Below are 23,504 nucleotides of genomic sequence, written 5' to 3'. Positions count from 1 at the left end.
CTCTACTCGTTTAAAGCTTTCCTTTAAACTTCTGCTTTCTGGGTACGCGGACGTTTGTTTTCGAATTTCCTTTTTGGGCCTTGACTTTCGAGGATCGATGAGTTAGCTTGATAGCTCTTTCCCCCATAAGAGCGGTTTGCATTTCTGGTCTGCTCATTTGAAGATTGCCTTCGGGTGCTTTGAGAATACGATGCCCCTCTAGCTTTTTCCGCTATTCTGCGATTTTGAAACTTCACCGCCAATTCGAAGAGCTCCTGCAATGTGCTTGGGTTTCTAATTTCGAAGTAGTCTTGAATAGCAGGTAACAATCTTGGTAAGATTATTTCAATAATCTCCGCGTCGGGTTTCTTCCCATACAGCATATCCGTCAGTTTAATTTTTCGCAAAATAAAGTCCGTTAACTCTTCTACATCCCGTTGATAGAAACTATATATTTCGGCTTCTAGCCTTGCTCCATCTTTCACTATGGGGAAGGCCTTTAATAACGATTTTTTGAAATTTTCAAATGTATATGTCTGGCCTCCAAATTCCCCTAATAAAAATTTGCCTATATTCTTCCACCATAGTGCGGCCTGTCCTCTTAGTGTAGATGTGACTTTTTGACAACTTTTTGTCTTTCAGGCACAGGGTAGAGCTGGAAGTGATTGTCTAGGCTTTCTAGAAATATCGCCACCGAATTTTTTCCGTCGAAATTGACGTTTGGCTTGATTGACGCTCTCAACGCCTGGACCAGGTATCCAAATCCTTCCAATTGGCTTGCCATTTCTTGTTGTTGTCCCGCGGCTTCCATCCGATTTTCGGCCATTTCAGTTCGACAAGTGTTCGGGCGCCAATGTAAAGTTGCGCGCCTCTAACCTGCACGCAACAAAACGGTGACTGCTGAAACTGGGAAGGGTTTAAGTCCCAATTTATTCAAGTTTAGAAATTACAAATGCGTGCTCTTGACGCTCACAAACTACGCCGACCCGCCGGTAAAATAAAAATAAGAAACTAAAAGAGATACTAACAAGTCACTAACTACGAGGCTCTCTAAACGTAACTAACCTCACCGCGTTCTAAAGTACCGCTGATAATTCAGCAAACTCCGAATATCACGTTGAAAGATTAACAATTCTCCGAGGCAAGCACACAGGCCGAAACGCGTGGTTCTTCAATTTCAGACTAACTACCTCCGCGCTCGTGAAGTAAAAAAAGCACACTTCGAACTCGTTTCCTTTATATTTAACTCAGAATACTTCCGCTGATAATTTGAATACTTGCGCGTTCTACTAAAATTTACATACTGTGGCATTGGCAGTTTCAGGGAAAAGTAAGGCTTGACAGGAAAGATAGTTTAAACTTAAAATAAATGTTAGTTAAAATAAATATAAACCCTACATCTTAACAGTATTTAATCTTATTTTTAAATGAACTTTGTAAAATTTTGTCTTTTCATTGTATCATAAAATTTTATTTTTAAGGGCGTACCAGTCAGATCACGTTCTAGATTCAGACAGCATTCTATGTACAAATAATCAGAAGTAGGTTATCCAACCTCGCTTCGTTAGCTTGCTCGTCCACTGACAAGGGATTCCTAAACCGGTCCAGGCACAAATTTAAGTAATTATAATCTCCATTTCATCTAATTTTCCACTCTTGTTGCCCTTAGGAAAGACAATAGGTTTAGTTTCTTAACCGCCTAGACAAATAAATCCTTTGGATACATATATTACATATGGCAAGAGCGAGATACTTATATGAAATAATTTGGATATTAATTATTTGGGAAGTCCTTGCATGAAGGTGGTAGGAATTATCAAGGCAGATCAAACAGTTCTTTTATTTTTCGTATCTGCAGCTGTGTAATAATAAACCCCCATGTGTTTCTCGAAGTATTCCACAAGTTTTACAGCAAAGGAAAAATGATAAATCAGCAATGTAATACATCAATACATAACGTGGATAACATAGCTAATACATAAAATATAACAGTGGTACACAAAAGTTTAAAATCCAACAATAATACTAAAAGTTAAAATTTAATAATACTAAATGTTCAAGCAACAAAAGTTAAAGTCACATAAAACCGCAAAGACTTTGAACTAACAAGTCCATAGAAACAAGACCATAGAAAGGTCCTAACAAGACCATAGAAAACGGTAGTCTAGCAAATAGACAGCTGCCCTAAACTCTCTCTAAATGCACCTTTGTCACTTGCATTCAACCTACAATGTAATAAATTACGTTCCACATCTTCCACAGACTTTCCGCAAGCACAGAGTCCACTACTAACAATATTTAAATGATGTAAATAAATCCCAAAATTCCCATGACCGATATTTTTTAGATATTGAAGTAAGAAAAACATCAACAGCTATCTAATTAAAAAGAGCAGCAAACATCGAAACCGACGTGTCCACGATGAAAGTTGGGCTTAGAGTGATTTAGTTTCAAATCACATTTTCCACACTGACTGTTTAAAGTTTTGGTTCCCAAATTTGAAATTACTCGAAATTATTGTTGACGAATATACAGAAGTTAAGTTTATTTTAAAGGCAGAAAAGGGAAACAGCCACATTAAAATGGAGAATTAAGGGACAGATTAAACTTATAAATTTTAGTTTACGTGTTGTTTTTAGTTTACATATATAACCTGAATGATTTAGTAAAGTGGAAAATTAAGTTCCAAAACGAAAATTTAATTTATGCTCTGTTGAGAGCAACTTCAGAAAATAGTGTTTTCCAAAATTATATTCTGAAGAATCGTCAGAAGAAAATATTCCTGGATTTTCGTTAAATTTTAGAGTTAAAAATTAATTTTCACTCTACTTAGTCTGACTACTTAATTTTATTCATTTTTTAGTATTTAGCACTGCAGCTGCATTATAAAATTGTTTTTACTTGTTATAATAACCCACAGATACTACACAAGTTAGGGTTATATTATTATTATTTTGAAATTCGTTTCGGTATTTTGAATGAATATTTTAAATTTATTATTCAAAGTACTTTTTGACTTAAAAATGTATGCTCGGATTAATTTAATATTAAAAAATTGAATTAAAATAAGAGATTTTGTTTTATGTAACATTTCTCAGTTTTATGTATTGTTCTCAGAACTAGACTTGAATTTATGATCCATTGATTGCTTTTAGATCTGAAATATTTGCTTGCTATTTCAGATTATAGCATTTAATTGTTTACAGTCATATTTAAAAAAATTATAAAGTTATTTTATTTCTTTTAAATTAATTTTCTGCATTTTTATGCACTTTATTCGGTTTGCTCTTTAATGTTGCCACTTATTTAAAATTGGGGCAGACGCCTTTTCGATTCCAGCCTGTAGGATTTGGATTGATGAATTCAGATATTGGTTTCATGCACACTGCTTTGATTCATATTTTCCGAATTTTAAATTTCTTTAATATTTTGGAGCATTTGTCATTTCAGACACAGGCTTTAATTTTAGGCTTCTGTGTACACCAACCTCCTGACAAAGATGTGTAGGAGAGATGTAAAAATCATTTACCTTTATTTTATTCGCACTTTCTAGTGTGTGAGGTAACGTTTGTATACGTTTTCTGTTTCATAGATTTGATTTTTTAAGGGATTCCGTAGCAACTGTCATATTATTATTTGTTTCTTTTTAATGAGGCTTTAGCTTTAGTAATTTTGTTATTTTTGAACCAATTCATTATTCTAAATTTAAAATAATAGAGTTTGCTTAGATTATGCTTTTGATATGTATAAGTTCTCGCATTAAAAAGGTAATATTATCCTGAAAAATGTAAGTACTATTGCAACTGGAAAATATTTAAAGAGTAAGTAAAATATAATTAAGTAATTTAAATAAAATAATTTTAAATGAATTTTAATCAAAGTAAACTTTCTAAAAACTTATGACATACTGCAATTAATTATTCTCAATGTTTAAATCAGCCCATCAGTGGGTAATTATTTGAAACATTAAACCGAAACTTTTAAGGAATTCTTAGAACGCGCTTCGTTCTTCTTGATTATTTGAGAGCACAAAAATCTAACGTTAAAATTAAATAGTCAAATAAAATTTTTTACGAAATGTTTTTATTCCCTATTCTCAAAGAGTTAAGAATATACCCCAACTCTATTTCAGATCTCGAAAGAAACAAAACATAAAAGCACATTACTGTACTAGAATGAAAATAGAAAATAAACTAGTACCAGAGAAGATAGTTTTGTGATTGAAACCGCTTTAACTGATCCCAACGTTTCAGCTGACTTTTGTGTTTTTGTAATGGTTGTGATCTTAGATAAAATGACTATAGCTGAATATCAATAAAAATCTGAAATGTTTCAGATTTTAAATTACGTCCAAAGGGGCGTTTTTTAACATTTTGTGTGTTACCTTTCTTTATTAAATATCATGTTCCTCGCACTTAAACCATAAGATCCAGTGCAACAGCAATATCGCAAAATAGTTTTAAAACGAGCATATCTTTAGAATTTCCGATACAGAGACTTACGCGCTGGAGATAAAAATGTTTTTTCTGCACAACGTTGCCATTGCTCGCTTTGAAATCCTTGAGTTTGTTAATCAAAAATTCGTCAAAGTTTTAAAAAATAGGAAATCGATCATAAAACAAATTTCAAATTTCAAATTTGGTCTTCCACATGCTCATATTCGTAGGAGGATTACGTCATTCAAAATTCGATGACTCTATGTACCGTTGTTTTATCACAATACGAGAAATATACATACATTTATGCAGATTTTTCATTATTTAATTTCTTCAAATATAATGCAGGACTCTAACATTTTGTGGCAACAGTTTGAAAAGTGAACCGACATTTATGAGTCCGACGCAAAATGCCAAAATGAAACTAATAGTCCTTCGGGATTCAAATCCCTTTGGACTAAAAATAAAACCTCTAAATAGAAGTATCACTTGAAATTGTACAATTAATTATACAAAACAACAAAATGCTAAAAGTCTTATTTAGAAAATCGTGTTTTCCAACTTTGACAATGTTGGCAATTTTGACTAAAAGCTTGTAAGAATAAACAAATTGTCAGAAAATTCAAGTAAAACCTAAATCAAATAAAAGCGCTAGATAATATTAAAGTATCTCTCCTTTCTGCATGCCTTCGTGGTGTAAATTGCAAGCATATTCGATTCGTATCGAGAGGTCCAGGGTTGGAGCCCGGGCGAAGGCATTGCACATCTGTCACGTCTTCAGCGTCAAATTAACCTAACGACTCTACAAGTGCCACCCGAACTAAAAGGTGGTGGACGATAATTCGTCATCACCAGGATTACGCGTTTGGGTCCCCTCATCTTCAGTCGACGTTTAGAAGTGTGAGTATGTAAGGTATTTTCTCCCTCCTTTCCACATGCCTTCGTAGTGCAATTGGAAGTATATACAACGCGCATTGGAGAGGTCCAGGATTCGAGTTCTGGCAAGGGCAATGAGGGATTTTCCCGTCTCCTGCTTCAAAATAACCTAATGACTCTATAAACATATTTGCTTTGATAAAAGTCTGTGAGGATTTGACCCTAATCTTTACTTTGTATATAGATTTAATTACAGGATAAAGCGCAATTTCTAAGCTATGCCATGCATATCAAAGTAAGCAATATCTATACATTCATGAGCTTGATGCTTAAAACGAAATAATGTATATACCTATCCCTTTTAAATATGCAATCTCCTCTCAAGTAGTGAACATGGAAAGATTGAAGAAATAACAATTACAATTAAAGTTCAGATAAGATCAGGAAAATCTTATGCTAGTCGTCCAACTATGTAGTATATGTAGTAATTAGGGAAAGATTGCTATGGCACCGAAGTGCACGGATTCAAATCCCAAAGAAGGCATGGATGTTTGTAAATGTGTAGTTGCTTTTGTGGCATGGGGGCACTCTAAATACATGGCTAGCCGAATGTCCTCTCGAGAAGTTGATGGTAGGGGAAGAGGGGGAGACACTCGGACCCGTCCCCCTGACTTATTCTCTATCAAAATTGGGGGCGGAACTGAACTCACCTGCATAGTGCTCAAGTCTCCGGGACGGGTCCGTGGGTCTCCCTCCCCTCTTCCCGTACCATCAACCTTTCGAGAGTCAACGACAGGCTCAATCTTGCTCTCCTTGCCACGATGAATTTCGTTGGCTTGTTCTGATGCTACCGTCAGATAAGTGATAACACAACACAAATTGAGATAAGCTTACAGCACAACACAGATATTGAGATAATATTCTGCTGCCGAAAGAAGGAGCAACACCAAGGGACATGACGAAATGGAGACCGATCTCCATTGGTAACGCACTGATGCGTTTGTTCACGGTGATACTGACAAACCGGCTACGGGGTGCAGTGGCCCTGTGCGAAGTGCAGCGCGGCTTTATGCCGTGTCCGGGGATCCAGGAGAACTTGTTTCTCTTGGGAAGGGCACTTCGTGAAGGAAATGTGGAGACGCCACATACAGCAGTGATTCTGCTGGACTTCGCCAAAGCGTTTGACAGTGTAGGCCACGAACTCTTGTTCCGAGCTCTGCGTCGCCTTAACGTATGTGAGGGTTTCATCTCGTTGGTCAAGGATATGTATGGGAAGTCGGTTACCTGCGTGAGTGTAGGCGACCAACGTTCGCAGTACACAACACAAATATTACGCTTATAGTGTATACGACTTGTAACAGAGACTAAAGATTTGAAAAAAAAAATAAGTTTTTCTCTAAGCATTTTATATATATGCGATTAATAGCAAAGTTGCTAAAAAGTTACCTGCACATGCATAAAGTGTTGCCTTTTGTGTAAATATTTAGAACAGAATCATTTTTACTAATAAGTGATATTTTTAAATTAAAAAAAAAAGTGAACGCATTTAAACCGTACAAGGAAAACAATAAAGACAAATTTAATAGTGCTTTTTGAATGGTTTATGACATTACTTTTTTCATACCTAGTTACTTGAGAAATGTTAACTTTAAAAGCTGAATAAATGTTTAAAACTTAACTAAAATTGATTTATTGAATACTCCAGTATAGAAGTTTCAAAATATGGCTTCTTAAATAAATGAAACTTGGAAAGAATTGCATCTCCTATCTCATTTAATTTACTTTTTGCTCTTAAAAGAATCTAAATCGTGGATCGGGAATGTGGAAGACAATTTCAAATTACCGCTTATGAAAAACAAATAGTAAAATATATTTCTTCATATTTTTTGTTTTGTTTTCCCTTCCACCCCACTATCCGCCAGATCTTGCAGACACAAACCTCCAAGGGCACGTTTTCCATTGGCAATTAATGTTTCTCGCAATCAGATTACGAAACTCATGCTGGAAGGGAGGGTAAAAAAGTCTTAGAAAAAAATTGAAGTCCCTCATCTCTACTAGTGTAAAAACGGCGAAAATTAGTTTTCGTAAATACCGCTGCCCACTCCCAAATAAAAACGAAGAACGAACCGTTTATTTATGTCTCTTCCGCTATACCTCTCTGTGGACTCGGCCCAGTAATTAAGCAATTTCGCTAAATGTGCACTTTGTCCGCCTCAGAGCCGGTTCGCTGATATTTTTTCTCTCCATTTTACTTTTTGTAACATTTTTTTTAGTTGCTTATAATGCTTTTGGGATGATTCCCCTTCCAGCCTCTCGAGTAGTATAAACAATGCTTAAACTTTTACGAGGACTTCTCTATCTAAATTATGTACACTGTATTATATTCTATGAAATGAAGGAAACAGAGATTCTAGAAAATTTTTATTGTCCTGATAGGATAGTTTTAGGAACTAATTGGATTTCTGAACTTGTGCTTCTGTAATTTGTGATTTCATCGGCAATATATGAAACTCATCATAAGTAAACCATATAATAATTACACGATGTACTTTAGATCTTAGGCTTTTCTCTTTTTTTTTTTTTTTTTGAATTTCTCTTACATCTCAGAAGCAAATGGGAAAAGAAGTAAGTAACGTTTTGCACGCAATTTTACGGATATATTTAGTTCTTGCATGGTGGAATAATGTGTTTCCAAATTTCATCAAATGGCTCAAGCATGGTGATAAATTGCAGATTTCTTTGACCCCTCGAATAAAAGCAACCATTAATTTATAATTCATCGTAGATTCATCAACAATAAAAGTCGGCGGGGGGATAGATTTAAGCAAATATTTCTACTTAGCTTTGCTGCTCACAATTGCAGTTTGGTGTTTAAATTAACATCTATCGGAACGCAAGATATTGGTTCGAAGAGTAGCTAATGGTTGAATGCTTGTGATTTCGTTTCTACTTGGAAAAGAAGTTCTTAAATCTTGCCCATACAGAAGTCCTCCAGCCTGTCTGGTGACTGGAAGAGCTTGATATGAGACACTCAGATACCTTTTGTTAGAGTCTTCTAGCTGAAGTCTGAATTTCGCTTATCAACCCATAGACATGATAAGACTCTTCACATTACGCTGTAGGCGTTAAAATTAGCTGGGGATTGTTGTCCTGTTGACTTAACGGCTGACCATAAAAATATATGGCGAATTATCGCCTCTGTTACTTGTAAAAATGCACAAGATAAGACTCAAACTAACACGAAATTCTGTTAAACACGACTTGTGGAAGAATAGAACTGTATAATAACTTGCAGTAACAGCAACAATAGCTTAAGGTTGGTATGCTCACGTTAGAAACTTTTAAAGCAACAGAAATTTACTCAGATCTACAAGAGACCTTAGATCGGAATGGAAACTAGCTTTAATTCCTACCCTGCGCGCATTTTTTGCAGAGAGACGGCAGTAATCCAGAACAAATTCCACTAAATTCTTGCTTAAAATTGCATCCTAATTTTAAGGTATTATCTAACTTCAGCCAGATAATTTTAAGCTTAAACTTAACGTTAAGAAAAGCTAAAAAAGCTAACTTTAAGCTATTATCTAATTTCAGCCAGGTAATTTTAAGCTTAAAATTGATGTAAAGAAAAATTAAAAAAGCTAACATTAAGACCTTTTAAAGCAACAGAAAGTGACTCAGATCTACAACAGACCTTGGATCGAAATGGAAAGTAGTTTTATAAAGCTGAATGAACTCCATTAAACCTTTGAGAGTTTTTAATTGCTACCCTGTGCGCGGTTTTTGCAGAGAGACAGCAGTACTCCAGGACAAATTCCACTAAATCCTTACGTAAAACTGCATCCTAATTTTAAGCTATTACCTAATTTTAGCTTAAAATTATATCCTAATTTTGAGCTCTTCCGAATGTCGTAAAATTAACATAACCCTTTAATCTGAATGAGTATCCTAACGAAACAAAACATAGGAAAGAAATTAACACAAACCTACCTATGAATAAAACTTAGTTCATAAATGCAACAATACTTTAACTCGAGGCCACTTAATGTTTGTACTCGAGGCCCACTTAGAATTGCACTTAGAAAAAGGTCTCAAATGCTCACGAATTAGCTCAACAAAGTTTTTCGAGACATTAGGTAATTTTTGGAAGCAGAAGAGATGAAAAATTAGCAACGCCTTAGCCGGGAATCGAACCACGGACCTCTGAAATAGGGGCTCAGTGGGCTGACTACTACACCACGAAGGCACGCTAGGAAGGCAGGAGAAATACCTTACATACTCCTCCTTTTAAAGGGCGACTGGGGTTTTAGGGGACTCAACCGCGAAATCCTGGGTGTGGAGAGTCATCATCCACAACCCTTTTAGTTCGGGTGCCACTGTAGAGACATTAGATAATTTTTGAAAGCAGAAGAGATGAAAAATTAGCAACGCCTTCGCCGGGAATCGAACCACGGACCTCCGAAATACCGGCTCAGTATCCGGCTCTGAAATACCGGCTGACCACTACACCACGAAGGCACGCTAGGAAGGCAGGAGAAATACCTTACAAACTCGCGAATTAGATGACTTTTATTTCCTTTATCCTTATAAAAAATTATAAATAAATTTTAATCTATTTCGTTATTAACAAAATCTTGTTGCTACCTTTTATTTTTTATCACTATAAAAGCTATCGTAAATCCATATTATGTGACATAATATCGTGCAGTAAAATAAGTACTGCCCCAATTAAAATTAAATATAGTAAGTATAAATAAAAATATCGATTAATTGAATAGAAATAATTTGTTTAACGCATTAAAAACTAATCTACTCAACGAATATTTCTTAGAATTTCCCATACGGTGATACATATTTTTTTCTCTAATAAAATTATATTAAAAATTTCTTTATATGTAATTATCACTTCTTAATTACTGCTTTTTAGGTAAGGTTGCTGATATGTTGCTATCGTGTTATGAAACCGTAAATTTTATCCAAAATTGAAACTGAGATCTTAATAATTAACCAATTAATAAATGCGCTATGAAACAACTGCTTATTCGATTCTTCTAAGATTTTTCGCTTAATGTCATAAATATTATTTCATAATAGTGTTGTAAAATAGTAGCTTTATACTGAATTTGAAAACTTTAAATAGTAAACAGCAATCTTTTATTGCAGCTAATGCAATCACTCTTTGATTTTGAATAGAATCACCAAAGTGCAATTCCTTAAACATTAATTTAGATCTTAGCCTTTCCGTTTTCGATGATAAAATACACTTAAATTAATCAAAAACATATATTTCGAAACACATTTAACGAATTCTTTCAAGAAAAGATTTTGCCCACATACGTAAATGTAAAAGACGCAGTTTTCAAATCTCCATCTCAATATGAGAACTAGCTCTAAAATTAAGTTATATATGTCAATATATTTAAATTTCCTCCATTTCCTACGATTGAAAGTATGAATTAACAAAATATTACTTCATGTCAATACTGGATGAAAACATATCATGCATTTAAATAGTAATTTTAGTTGGTTAGTTTTGCCGTCAATGTGGTATTCAAAAACTCTTTTAAAAATTCATTTGCATAATCTTTAAAGTAATCGCTGAGAACTATAAACAACAGGAATCGGCGGAACACAGTTTAAAGACCACTAACATGAAACTTGATTACATTTTAATTTTTTTCAATAGCCTATACTTCGGCTAGGATTCGAACCCCATTATACTGTAGTATCATCTATTCTTACAAGTTAAAATATAGATAACAGAAAAAATAATGCATAATTTGTTCTTAAGGATGCCACTCAGTGCATTTTATTCTGATCGATTCATTTTACTGTAGTCTGATTGGGTGAACCTTTACGCAACTTGTATACTTTTAAAAAAAAGTATTTAGGGATTAGATTTCAACGAAAAGACGAAGCACAGCATCTCAATGATGTTCCGAGAGCGAATGAAAAAGACATTACTAACCAAATCAACCTTGTTTACGAAGCTAATAATCCTACAAAGAGAGTCTCACGTTATGTTAACTTAGAGTATGCTAATCTCTTTAACGTCTCATTCTGGCTTTCTAAGAATTTGACATATTTCTGGATGCAATGCGTTGTTTGCGAGAAATGCCATTTTTTATTTGTGGTGATGCAGTCTCGGATATTGTCATCGGGGTTGAAAGACAGAAGAATAAGCAGAACTGGCGAAGCGAATAAAATTCCGAAAATGAGGTGATAGCGATTTTCTTTTCCAAAATGGAACTCGGATTTGGAGTTGATTCTCGACGAAATTGTTTGTCTCCCGCTGATTTGATGACGTCCGTTGAAGGCTGGAGGGGGGAAGAACTGAAAGGCAGAGAAAAATAGGGGGGCTGGCATTCCGTGACAGAGACAAACTTGCATCGATCGACCAGTTCGAAATCTTTATTTGATGAACTCGCGAGAGGTATTCGGCAGCTGCTGTCGCAAATAACGAGACAAAAGCATTTCTAAAAACTTAATCTTTTTTACCTTTGACTCATAATGCCGAATTTTTATCCCATCTCGAAAAATCTTTTATTCTTACTGTCGCTTCCTCATGGCGTTCTCTTTGTTTTCCATCTTAATAAAGAGAAGCTGTATTTTTTTCACTGAACTGAAATAGTGAAAATAAAACCCAAACACAAATGGAAAACTATAGCAGATATTTGAAAAGCATTGCGTTGGTTTAGAAGCATTTTATCATAGTGTACTTCACAGTTTATTTTTGCTTGACACATTTTGCATTCTGCGATTTGTAGCGATTACGACGTTCAGTTTTTATTCGCGTACAGGAGAAAATAAATGAAACTGAAAGAATTTTCGGGTAAGTTTTAAATATGTACATTCCATTAGATATCTCTTTGTTGCATTTCATTTGAAAATTCAGTAGAACTCCAAACATCCGGGACAAATTGCAACTATATCTCTTTCGGATAAAGCTGTTTTTCTTTGAATGAAACTTTATTCATTGTTATCAAAATTTTGACAATTCTTTTTACATATATTAAGAATTAGTTAAACTCTATCCAGCTTTCCTTGGCTCATTGCGTAATTGAGACTAGAAATATATGCAAACTAACTTGCAAGAGACATGGTTTGAAAGTAGGATGTTAATCTTAACCGTAATCAGCTTGAACCGCTTTATTGTCGTCTTGTCTTTGCAAGTCATTTACAGTGATTATGAAGGAGTTATCGAATTTTATTGAATATATGCGTTAAGATTTTAAGACGATATTTACCCCAGAACTAGGACCCAGGTGTTCTAAGCTTGATATTTAGGCTATTGTTGTAAACAACCTGAAACGTAGTACCTATGCAAAACGCCTACTTTGTACGTTTCGTACGGGAAGACTTGTTTAGTTTACGTTATCATTTTAGGGTTTATGAAACCCACCAGGAATGATTATATCTGTCGGGAATATAATGTGCATTCACGAACAAATCATATGAGAGAGATGGCAAAGCAATCAAACTTATACTTTACAAAGAGATACCCAATCATAAAAATTCGTTTTGCTTGTGTCTCCATCTTGCAACAAACAAGCGATTTTCAAAGCCATCCGTTTAGGTTTGTGCTGAAATTTCTACGCTACAGGCGCCTTCGATTAAAAGAACTGACCTTCCATATTCATTCTGCATTTTTCACAGTTTTTGAAAATTTAATGCAAGCAAATTTAAATCACATAGTAGCTAACCAATTGCTCACCAAATGCTTACGGAATTCCAGTGAAGAGTTACTAGGTAATAAGTGTATATTATTTCAGGGAATAGCAGTTACAAAAGGAAGGGGTATATATATATATATATATATATATATATATATATATATTTGCTTCACTTAATGTATTTACTTTAAAACACACTTAAAAAATGGCAATTTCACAGTACATTTCATTCGATAAAACAAACCACAAAGTTATCTTTACCTTCTTGTATGAAGTAAAGGAAGTATTGTAATCGCGAAAAATTTTCGGTAATATTATTTCAACAGAAATATCAGTTTTAACCATTAACTACGTTCTTTTCAAAACAAGTTGTAAAATGGATTCAAAACGTCTGTATGCATAACTCAAAAATGCTTAGTTGCAGAACGTTGAAATTCTGCATATGGAACTGTTACAATATCTACTTGTGCAGTTCTTTCTTTTACTGCATCAGCAGTAGCATATATATATATATATACATGTTATGGTGAAACACCGAAATCTGGAGAATAACGACTTTCACCGGTGAATGTCAACATTCACATAGTCGCTTGGTGTACGTCCGAAATATTTTCCAAATACTCTTTTTTCTGACTTACACCGGTAAATGTCGACATTCGCCATGTACTAACAGTGAATGTTGAACATATAAGAATATTATATTTTCTTATCCGTAATTCAGGCACGAAAAATGCACTTGAGACTTAAAATAAGAACTTAAGAACATTAGAACTTAAAACCCATAGTACATTCAAAATGAGAAAGGAAAATAACAGAAGTTAAAAACTTAATAAATTATGTGATTCAAATCTTATTTATTGCAACAACTTAAACTATTATGACACTTTAAATTGCAAAAGAAGCCCTTGCTTTTAAAACTGCATTTATTTGTGATGACAGCATAAACATATACTCCTCTCTTTTCGACCTATAACAGAGCATATCTGTGATTGTCACACATACACCGGTGAGTGTCCGAATGTACAAGAACGTAATGCAATATTCGATCTTTCACCGACGTATTTAGTTAATGTTGACATTCTCCGGTGAAAGTCGATATTCTCCGATTTCGATCTTTCCCAGTAACATATGTTTATATATATATATATATATAGAGAGAGAGAGAGAGAGAGAGATACACAACCCAACTTTGAGAGGGCAACAGCGAGAAGGAGATGCCGAAAAATTATGCAAATTCCAGGGTAGAGACAGGAGTTCAGGGTGTTTCGGATTCAAAAATTAATAACTTAACAGACACAAATTTTTTAAAAGAAGTTAATCATTAGAATTCTCGATACTGTTAAATGTTGTTATACATTTTTACCAGTCTTTTCAGTTAATGATACCAATCTCCAGTTTTCTTGATAAAATCAGAACTTTTTTTACTTGCTCTGATAGCTTAACCATTACTTATTAGCTTATACTTATTAATCATTACTTTCTGCGCATATTCAATATACTATTTATTTTTGCTATATTATTTCTTTAAAAACAACACACAGCGATAATATATCGTGGCAGCATCATTTTATTTTGAAACTGATTCGACACAATAATGAAGTGGTCACAAAATTGTATAATTATATTTAATTGCTTCATAACGCGAGTTAATCTTCAAGACGAGCCTATACTCAATGCGTCTGGCATTATTACAAGAATACTTATAACACTTAAAGATGTAATGCATCGTTCACAATCTCATACGTGTTTTAAATACCAAACTTGGAAAGTTTTGGATCATCTCATAATGACGTTTTTCTCAGAAACCTGTTATAATCTTCTAATAAATTATCATCTTCGCAATTTAAGCCAAAATCTAGTATGTTGTTCGCATTAACATAAAAGTCTTTAATACTAAAATTGCTAAATTTTGGATTATATTTTATTATAGTTTTTGTTTTATTAAAAAGCTGTTATGAGCTTCAAGTACAATACCACTTCCTGTTGCCTATTAAAAACTGTTATAGGCTTCAAGTAAAGAACCACTTTCAGCTGCCCATTAAAAACTGCTATGGCTTCCTGTAAAGAACCACTTCCGTTTTTAAAGTTTAACCCAAAATTTAATCAAAACTTATATACGGAAAAAGGAAGTTTTTTGAAGCTTCATATAAGAGTTATCGCGTGCAGAAACTCGTCGCACACGTACACATAGACAGACACAAAAATATAATTTTAAAAATAGTAAATACTTGTTGCGGGGCCCTAATTCATGCTTATTCACCGAAAACTCATTATCGAATTTTTTTAAACGAAAGCATTTCCTCCTTTATCTACAAATATAGGCCACCGAAAGGTAAAACTCTAAACTGGCATTGAACCAAGCAATTTTAGCAATGCGTTACACAAAAAGAAAAGCGAGCGATGTGGAATAAATTTCTGGAAAAACTGAAATTTTGCTATAAACAATAAAAACGACTGCACGAAGTTCCAATATAAATTAACAAAAATAATGTCCAATAGAATACTAGCAAACTATTCATCCGTATGTCAATATTTCATGGTTCCTTTCACGGCAGACGTGAAAAGTAGCAATTTTGGTACAGAAAGTGATATTTCTTTAAAATACTTTAATGATGTAATGAATATGTTAAATATGTTACTTAAATCTTTTAGCAAAGCAATTGTCACGGAATGATAAATTCCAAACATTATTCAAGTAAACTACTGAAAATACTTTGAAAGCTATACAAAGAATAAAAGTAGGAAAAAAAAAAAACAGGCGTTATTACACTGAACTGGTAAAACATTTCACTGCCAGAATTATCATTTAAAAATGCAAAATGTTGTACGAATCTCCTTCCGCCAGGCACGATAAATTATTTTAGAGGATAGAGTTTCTAATTATTATGTTATTTTTAGCATAAGAAAACTTTGCAACAGGAAATCTCCATAAATGACTCGAGCGGAATTACCATAATGAAGAGCTGTTTAGTCATGCATGTTTTTCACATAGCTATTTAAATCAACTGAATTTTAACTGCAAAATAGCTCTTTCCTCGAAGTAAAGTAATTTGTTTTTGCGTATTTAAATCATAAATTTAAAGGTGTTAAAATCAAGAAGTGCCTCGATAATATTTATCCTGCTAAAATCAGAAATATCTATTTTAAACAAAATTTCCCTTCTTTCATATTTCAGTAAAATTCCTTTGAAACTTTAGAGATATGTTGTAAGTATTATTTCCATTCATAGAGTTTTTAACATACATTTTTTCATTCTGGATAAGAAATATAATTGTAATTTAATGCGTATTTCAGTGTTAATGAAATTTCAAATGAAGACTCTTAATAAATTCATTAACAAGAAACTGAAAGTAAAGAACAACAAACAGCAAATATTAATAAAAACTAATATACTATATATCTACGTTTCTAATAATACATTAATAACAGCTCTAACTCCTGTTTTATATTTCAGCATGCTTCCTTCTTCAGTCTAAAAATAGCAAAGCGAATACTTTTTAAATATATTCCTTACTTCCTGCAATTCTGAAAAGTGATTCGTCATTTAATCTCTGTTGAGCATTTATTCCTAGATTGCAACGAAATCTTAACCCACCATCCGAATATTCATCTGCTATGCATCTGAAATTTAGTTTACTTAATGTAAATGTTAGTTTGCTTGTAATGTGATCCGAAATGTAATCGGTTTTATCATGGTTTGGTATAAAAGGTTTTTGTTGTGCAATCTCGTCCTCTTTTTTATCTTGATGTAATTGCATATTTAAACTGTAGGAAAAAATTGCTTCTATTCTGTTTTGAAACTATGAACCGACGTGATTATTTCTGATGACCAAGAAAGAAAAATTATTTTTAACTGTTTAAGAGATGTGTATGTCCTTTAGACGTCGCTCGGCCATGTTTATGTTTCCCTAATTGATTGATTTAATTTCCATTCGCCAATTGCAATGTATTTTCTCTCTGTTGCCAAAATTATTACAATGGAATTAATTTATAGATATTATTAAAAATATTTTTTAAATTACAAAAGCAATAAGCACTTATATAAGCACAGATCAAATCAAAAAGTAAAGTGTGATTGTATGTAGACTGTAGGAAAAGCGGAATACAATTTAATTTAATTTATAAAACCAATAAAAATAGTAGGGTGGAATAAACCAAATAATAACTACCAGTTAATAAGCCAAAAGTTTAGAAAGGATTGTATTTGTCTTGCGTCTGTTCGTTTTCAAGAGGTTGAACAAAAACAAGAAAAAAACTGGTTTACTTTCAATGTAATGAATCCAAAATACCCTGTTTAAAAATTATGAAGTGTCTGAATATTCAATCAAACTTAAAGGAAATTCCTAATTTCACCTCTTACGACGTATGGATTTTTAAAAATATTTGTAAACATAAACAACGAAATAATAAAACAAATGAAACCCCGAAATCAGGAATTTTTTAATTGGGTAAATAAATCAAATTGAAAATGAAAATACGCTGTTTTATACAAAAAACAGGTTTTTTAATAATCAGTAATTTGCGTATTTAATTAGAAAAGATGTGAGTAAAAAATACAAATAAGGTACAGGCTAGGATCAAAATTGCATAATATTTAACTCCTTTTTGACATAATATCCTTTTAACTCCTTTGACTGGAACCTTTCGACTTGCTTGATTAAGAATTGAGTAAATTCGTATGAAAGTGCATATAAGAATCAGATACACATGATGAGCTTATGTTGAAATTATAACAGGGTACCAAACTAAAAAATACTGAAATTGTCAAAATAATTCAATAATTAAAATGTGGGGGAAAACTTTAATTGTTAAACCTGGTATATTCATAACTCTTTTATTTCTGAATTTTGAAATTCAATAAGATCATACTGATCTTCCTGGATTCAATTTGAAAATAGTCTACTTTTATCACATTTCGAGAACATTATTATCTTACTATTCACATAGGTATATTGTTATATACTTTTCTTAAAATTTCTTAAATATATGTATTTGTGAAGGCAATATAATTGTCCACTAGTCATATGTTGTTTAGTCAATTTAGTCAATTTGTAGATTTTGCCCTTACATAGCGTTTTTCTAATTTTTCCTTGCTTTTAGAAGGTAATTATTTTTCCTTGCTTTTAGAAGGTAATTATTTTTCTTAGAATTTTAATCTTTTGAAATTTTTAAGATTTTCCGTTGCTTTGTATCAAATTTTGGCAACTTTTTTAAATGCACAGTGTTTGCAATATTTTCAGATATAGACTGCTATTAATAAAATATTTCAAAACCAAAAGATGTAGTTATATTTTGGGTGATGTTTAAGTAATTTTAAGTGATGATAAGATTTTAAGAATAAGCGTGATTTTTAAGTGATGATAAGATCGGATCCATTTCATTTGCTGATATATGCATAAGAATCACTTTTCAAAGAGTCTTGTGTTTATTAAAATAAATATTGATTCCTGAAGTCATACTGCACATATTCAGTTTTATATCCATTTTGAATAAAAATGAAATAATTTACAGTTACTTTCATTATGCCTTGGAGATCAATACAAATTTATCAGATTCTCTGCTCATATCAAAAACGATATACCTGTAGTTTATTAAATTTTGAAGAAATTAAGATTAGATTCGAAGATTCAAAGAAAGTAATAATATGTTAAAGATCTTTTTAATTTGGGTCTTTCTTTCTTCGATCCTAAAAACAATAATATGCTTATAATACATATCTCTAACTACGCCATTTTTCAGTGGTTCTTATGTTATGCTAAATACGTATGTATTTACATAAGCTTCAATCAATAATAACGTTAAAAATCTATGAACTAAAGTTTTCATCAGTTAGAGAGAAAGTCAAACCCAAACTGAATTATTCTTAATCAAAAGGTTTTATTGGATACAACATATTACTTCTCAGTTGTTGCAAAGCTGAAGAAGTCTCTTACAAACTTGTTGCCTGCTGTAGTTATTTCATCCTTCAGATATTTTAAGAAAAATGTATAAGGTATCTATAATGTGAAACTATTCAAAAACGGGAGTGCTTTTTGTTCCAGTTTAGCTACGTCTGTTTCAGAAACGTTTTAGCAACAATAAAAGACATGCCAACCAGCCACTACTGACATACCAATAGTCCACGTCTTCACAGTTAACACCTAGTTCGTCATCAAAATGATTTCATTACATACAGTTCATCCACTGATGATAGAGCTCTTATTGGAAGCGTGGCAGGAAACCTCGATACCCATTTAAATCGATTGAAATCTTAATTTCCCCCCCCCCAATCATCGAAAGAAAGGAATGTTTCTAGAATTTTTCCTTCCATGCAAACATGGATATTCTTTTCTTGCTATTAGCAGCAAAAGTTCTGACTCTTTTCCTTGTGTATTTTGGTTGCCTCTATGTCATGCAGTTTTTGAGAAAAACTACCTGATGCCAAAACATGAAAAAAAAAACAGATGCAGCTTTGAAAAACTGACTATCTTTCTTTTTTGCTTAGGGGTGGTGAGAGAACCATATAAATCAACAAAATTATGCATCCCATATTTACCTTATTGACATTCTTTTAAGTCATTTTGATCTAAATTGGAGTTTATTTCTGTTCTTCCGCTTATAGCGCGGATGATTGCTTCAATTTCTTCTTTCGCTTTAGCTTTCAGTTATTATGCATATATAAAATGCAGAATAGCGAACATAAATTTTACATACTTGCTCAGATCAGCCAGAACTCAATACACGAAAGGAAAAGCTAAAAAGATTTAAAAATTCTAGAATAAAACTAGGTATTACACATTGGGTAATACTTTTGGGGAGAGGTGGGTTGCCGCAAGGTAACGTAAAAGAGTACCATGTCTCTGAATCACAAAATATGCATGTTAAATAATTCAAATAAATGTTTACCAATTCAAGAATTTAAATCATCAGTTTCTTACTCTTTAAGCGAATTGAAATTGTTAAATATTCATTAATATAATCCAATCCTTGCCTGTCTTGATTTGAATTTTGGCTTCATTGAATTATTTATTGTGCAGCTCAAAACATTGTTTCCTCTTATATTTATCTCAACGAACCCACAAAGAGATGTTAAAGATGTGTAACTCTTCGATTTTAATTTGAATATTTTTTCTTACGTGTATTTCAGTATATCATTCTTTTCGAGTTTTTACGTTGGCGCGATAAATTCAGGCTTTTTCTAGAAGATTATAGAAAAAAAGGTTGTATTCGTTACATTATGTATACATGATTTGATTTAAAGTTTGACTTTTTAAATGATCATTATATTGGGAAGAAAAATGGCCCCCTGTTACATTATTCTGTGGCACTAACCAATCTGAAAAGATATTAGAAATATGTAACGTTTTGTTTCATGCTATTTTTAGCCCAAAGGAGCAACTTGAAATTAAATGTAGGCATGATTCTCGCACTGTGAAAAAACAAGGGCACCTAGAGCCATCAAATTTTGAATAACGTACGTTTCCACACGAATAAGGGCACCTGGAAGTCCCAATATGGAATATGCTTTATTATCTATTTCATATTTTGTAAAGCATTTATGTGATTTTGATTAAGAAACTCCGCGATTTCAAAGCGAGCAATGGTGACACTGTACGAAAAAAAAAAAAAAAAAAAAAAAAAAAAACATTTTTTATCTCCAGCGGGCGAGACTGTGTATCGGAAATTCTAAAGATATGCTCTTTTAAATATTTTGTGATATTGCTGTTGAATTTAATTTTATGGTTTAAATGTGAAGAACATGATATTTCATAAATAAAGGTAACATATAAAAAGTTTTAAAAAAACGCCCCTTTGAGCATAATATAGAATCTGAAAGCTTCCAGACATTTTTGGGTCGTTAATAATTCTTTATTTACTAAGTTGAATTCTTTTGGTCTATTTTTCCGAATATTTTAATATACTCTTTTTTTTGATTCTGTGCTTTGAAGCATTAAATTCTTGCTGTTCCAAGAAGATTATCCTGAGAATATTTTATTTATTATATACATATATATATATATATGTGTGTGTGTGTGTGTGTGTGGTTTGGTTCAAAGTTTGGTTTTATTTGTTTACATCGTAGTTCAAAATATAGCTCCATGTTACATAGTCTTGTGCCACCAGTAGAACAGATATTACAAGTTATATAGCACCTCATTTTACTACTATTGATATTTTTTAATTCTTTCTTCTTCTTTTTTCGGGCGGATGGAGGGAAGGTTCTTTACAATATACTTTAATTCATTGATCTTTGAAGTAATATGTACATGCTGCTTCGAGAAGATTGCATAAAATGATTTTATTTAACATAATACATGCTTATAAGTATATTTTTAGCATATGTGTTCAGGAATAATAACCTTTTAAATACGCTTTTAACACAACTTCTAAACATTAATGAATAACTGTACAAACATGTAAATACAAGGTTAGTGTGGAATAGTAATTTTTTCTGTTATGGATAACAATATCAAAAAAACGAAATAATGCAATTGTTTAATACCCCTTATTTTCACATGTATTTTAAGAATAGAGTGATATATGTTTATTTCTGCATATTCTAAGAAATATCAACCAAATATTATGAATAGAAATATATCAAAATATTTAAACAAAAATATGTATACAAATTTGCGATCCATATGTTACTTCAAAAAATTTCATCAAAAAAATTGTTTTATTCTGGATAAAAACGTTTGCAAGATAAACAGTAAAACCTTTTAAAATCGACCAATCGCTGGGTGATAAAAGCTTATTTTGTTTATCATAGTTTAAAATACACTTACTGTAAAATACTGCTAAAGATACACGCCAAATCCTTTTTAAATGATTACCTTAAATTTTACTGTGTTATGTCCTTTAATAATATTGAAGATATGTTAAATACTTTGTACATTTCAAATACATTGCAAAAGTATGAATTTATCCAGGATGTAGTTTCTCACAAAGTGACGATAATTAAAAAGATCCGAAATGTTTTTTTTTTCTAAATATTTGTATTACTCTGATCATCATATAATAAAATAAAACTGTAATTAAACATCCGTCCTTTAATTTTCATTCTTCTGTTAAAGTACATGTAATTTTGAATTTTATTATGGAAATAGTGGTATAAAATATACATTTTAATAGATTTGATGTACTTCTAAGCACGGAAAAAAACTGAACAAATACTTAGTGTTATATTGATATATTTTTCAATATAACAATATTTTTATTTTTCAATATAACAATAATTTTGTTATATTGAAAAACTTTAAAAGATATGCTTCAGCATATCTGCTAAGAAATTTTATATTTACATTAAATGGTTACTTTAGCTAAAATATTTTGCTTACTGTAATTTAGTTTAAAGATACTGAAAAATTAACTTCTTCAATTTTCTAAAAATCAACTAAATTTACATAATTTGTCAGAAAGTTATTTTATTTGTGTCTTCAAGTTCCTTTTTATGATGAAGCCTTTAAATTAACTATGAATTACTTTTTTACTGTTTCGTTTTCTCAGATTGGCGCTTACTGTGTTTTTTATAGTAGTTAGTTCTAAGACCAGACGGAAATTAACTAAGCAGCAAACTTATTATGAATACCTCTTTTTAAATATATTCTTGCTGAACTATATAATTGAAGAATAGGTACTTTAAAATGAAGAACTGTGTTTTTATTATTTAACATGAAAAATATTTTATTAATAAAGTTATCTGTCCTTTAAATTAAGAATTTCTTCTTTTAGCATGTTTACAAAACGCTTCTTTTAGCTTTTTTTTTTAAATATTTTAATTTTAGATTTAACGAGTATGCTTTAGGAAAATTCTTAAGCACTTAAAAACACAATTAATCATGCTTTTTTTCATTTTAGGCCTGACCAATAGATATTTTACAACATATATTTCACCCGTTATCTTTTTGCAAATGGATGGGTAACAGCAAAGAAATATTAATTAAAAGAACATTAGAAATATTTCTACATTAGATATATATATTTAAGAGAAATAATATACATTAGAAATATATATATTTCTACATTTTCTACACTAGAACATATATTACAAGAGAATCAATTTAGAATGAAATTAACTTCTAAATTATCTGAACCAGTAAATTTTTACGATCTCATCTAAACTGCGTTTTGGTAACAAGTAACCGACTGTCACCGAAGTTTCAAAGGCTTCGGTTATAGCGAGTAGCAAAGAGATGCCGAAGCACATGAAAGCAATTGCCGAATAAAATAGCCCACTATTCGCTTATGGGCTGCAGAATTTTGTGTTCTCACATTTCAGTGCAGCTGTTTGAAATCCAATCGAGCAGTATTCATTCCTTCATTCGACACTGAATGAAGGCGTCAACTAATTTTATTGGGTCTTCATCAGGAGACTGTTCCCAAAGAGGTCTTTTCATGCGCCTCCAACTCTATTCACTACGGGCGTCCACGTTGCGGCTTATACGGCTTCTTGAATGGCGAACTGGACAATCGGGCATTTCAACTCGCACCTTCGAAATTTGCATTTGTATTCCGAAGTAGGTTGATTTCCAGTTACATTCGACTTGAAACTGAATTGGATTCT

Source organism: Stegodyphus dumicola, chromosome 12, assembly GCF_044657685.1.
Source record: "Stegodyphus dumicola isolate Sdum_Otavi_A_Nest chromosome 12, ASM4465768v1".
Classification (NCBI taxonomy): Eukaryota; Metazoa; Arthropoda; class Arachnida; order Araneae; family Eresidae; genus Stegodyphus; species Stegodyphus dumicola.
Note: the sequence above shows the minus strand (reverse complement) of the source record.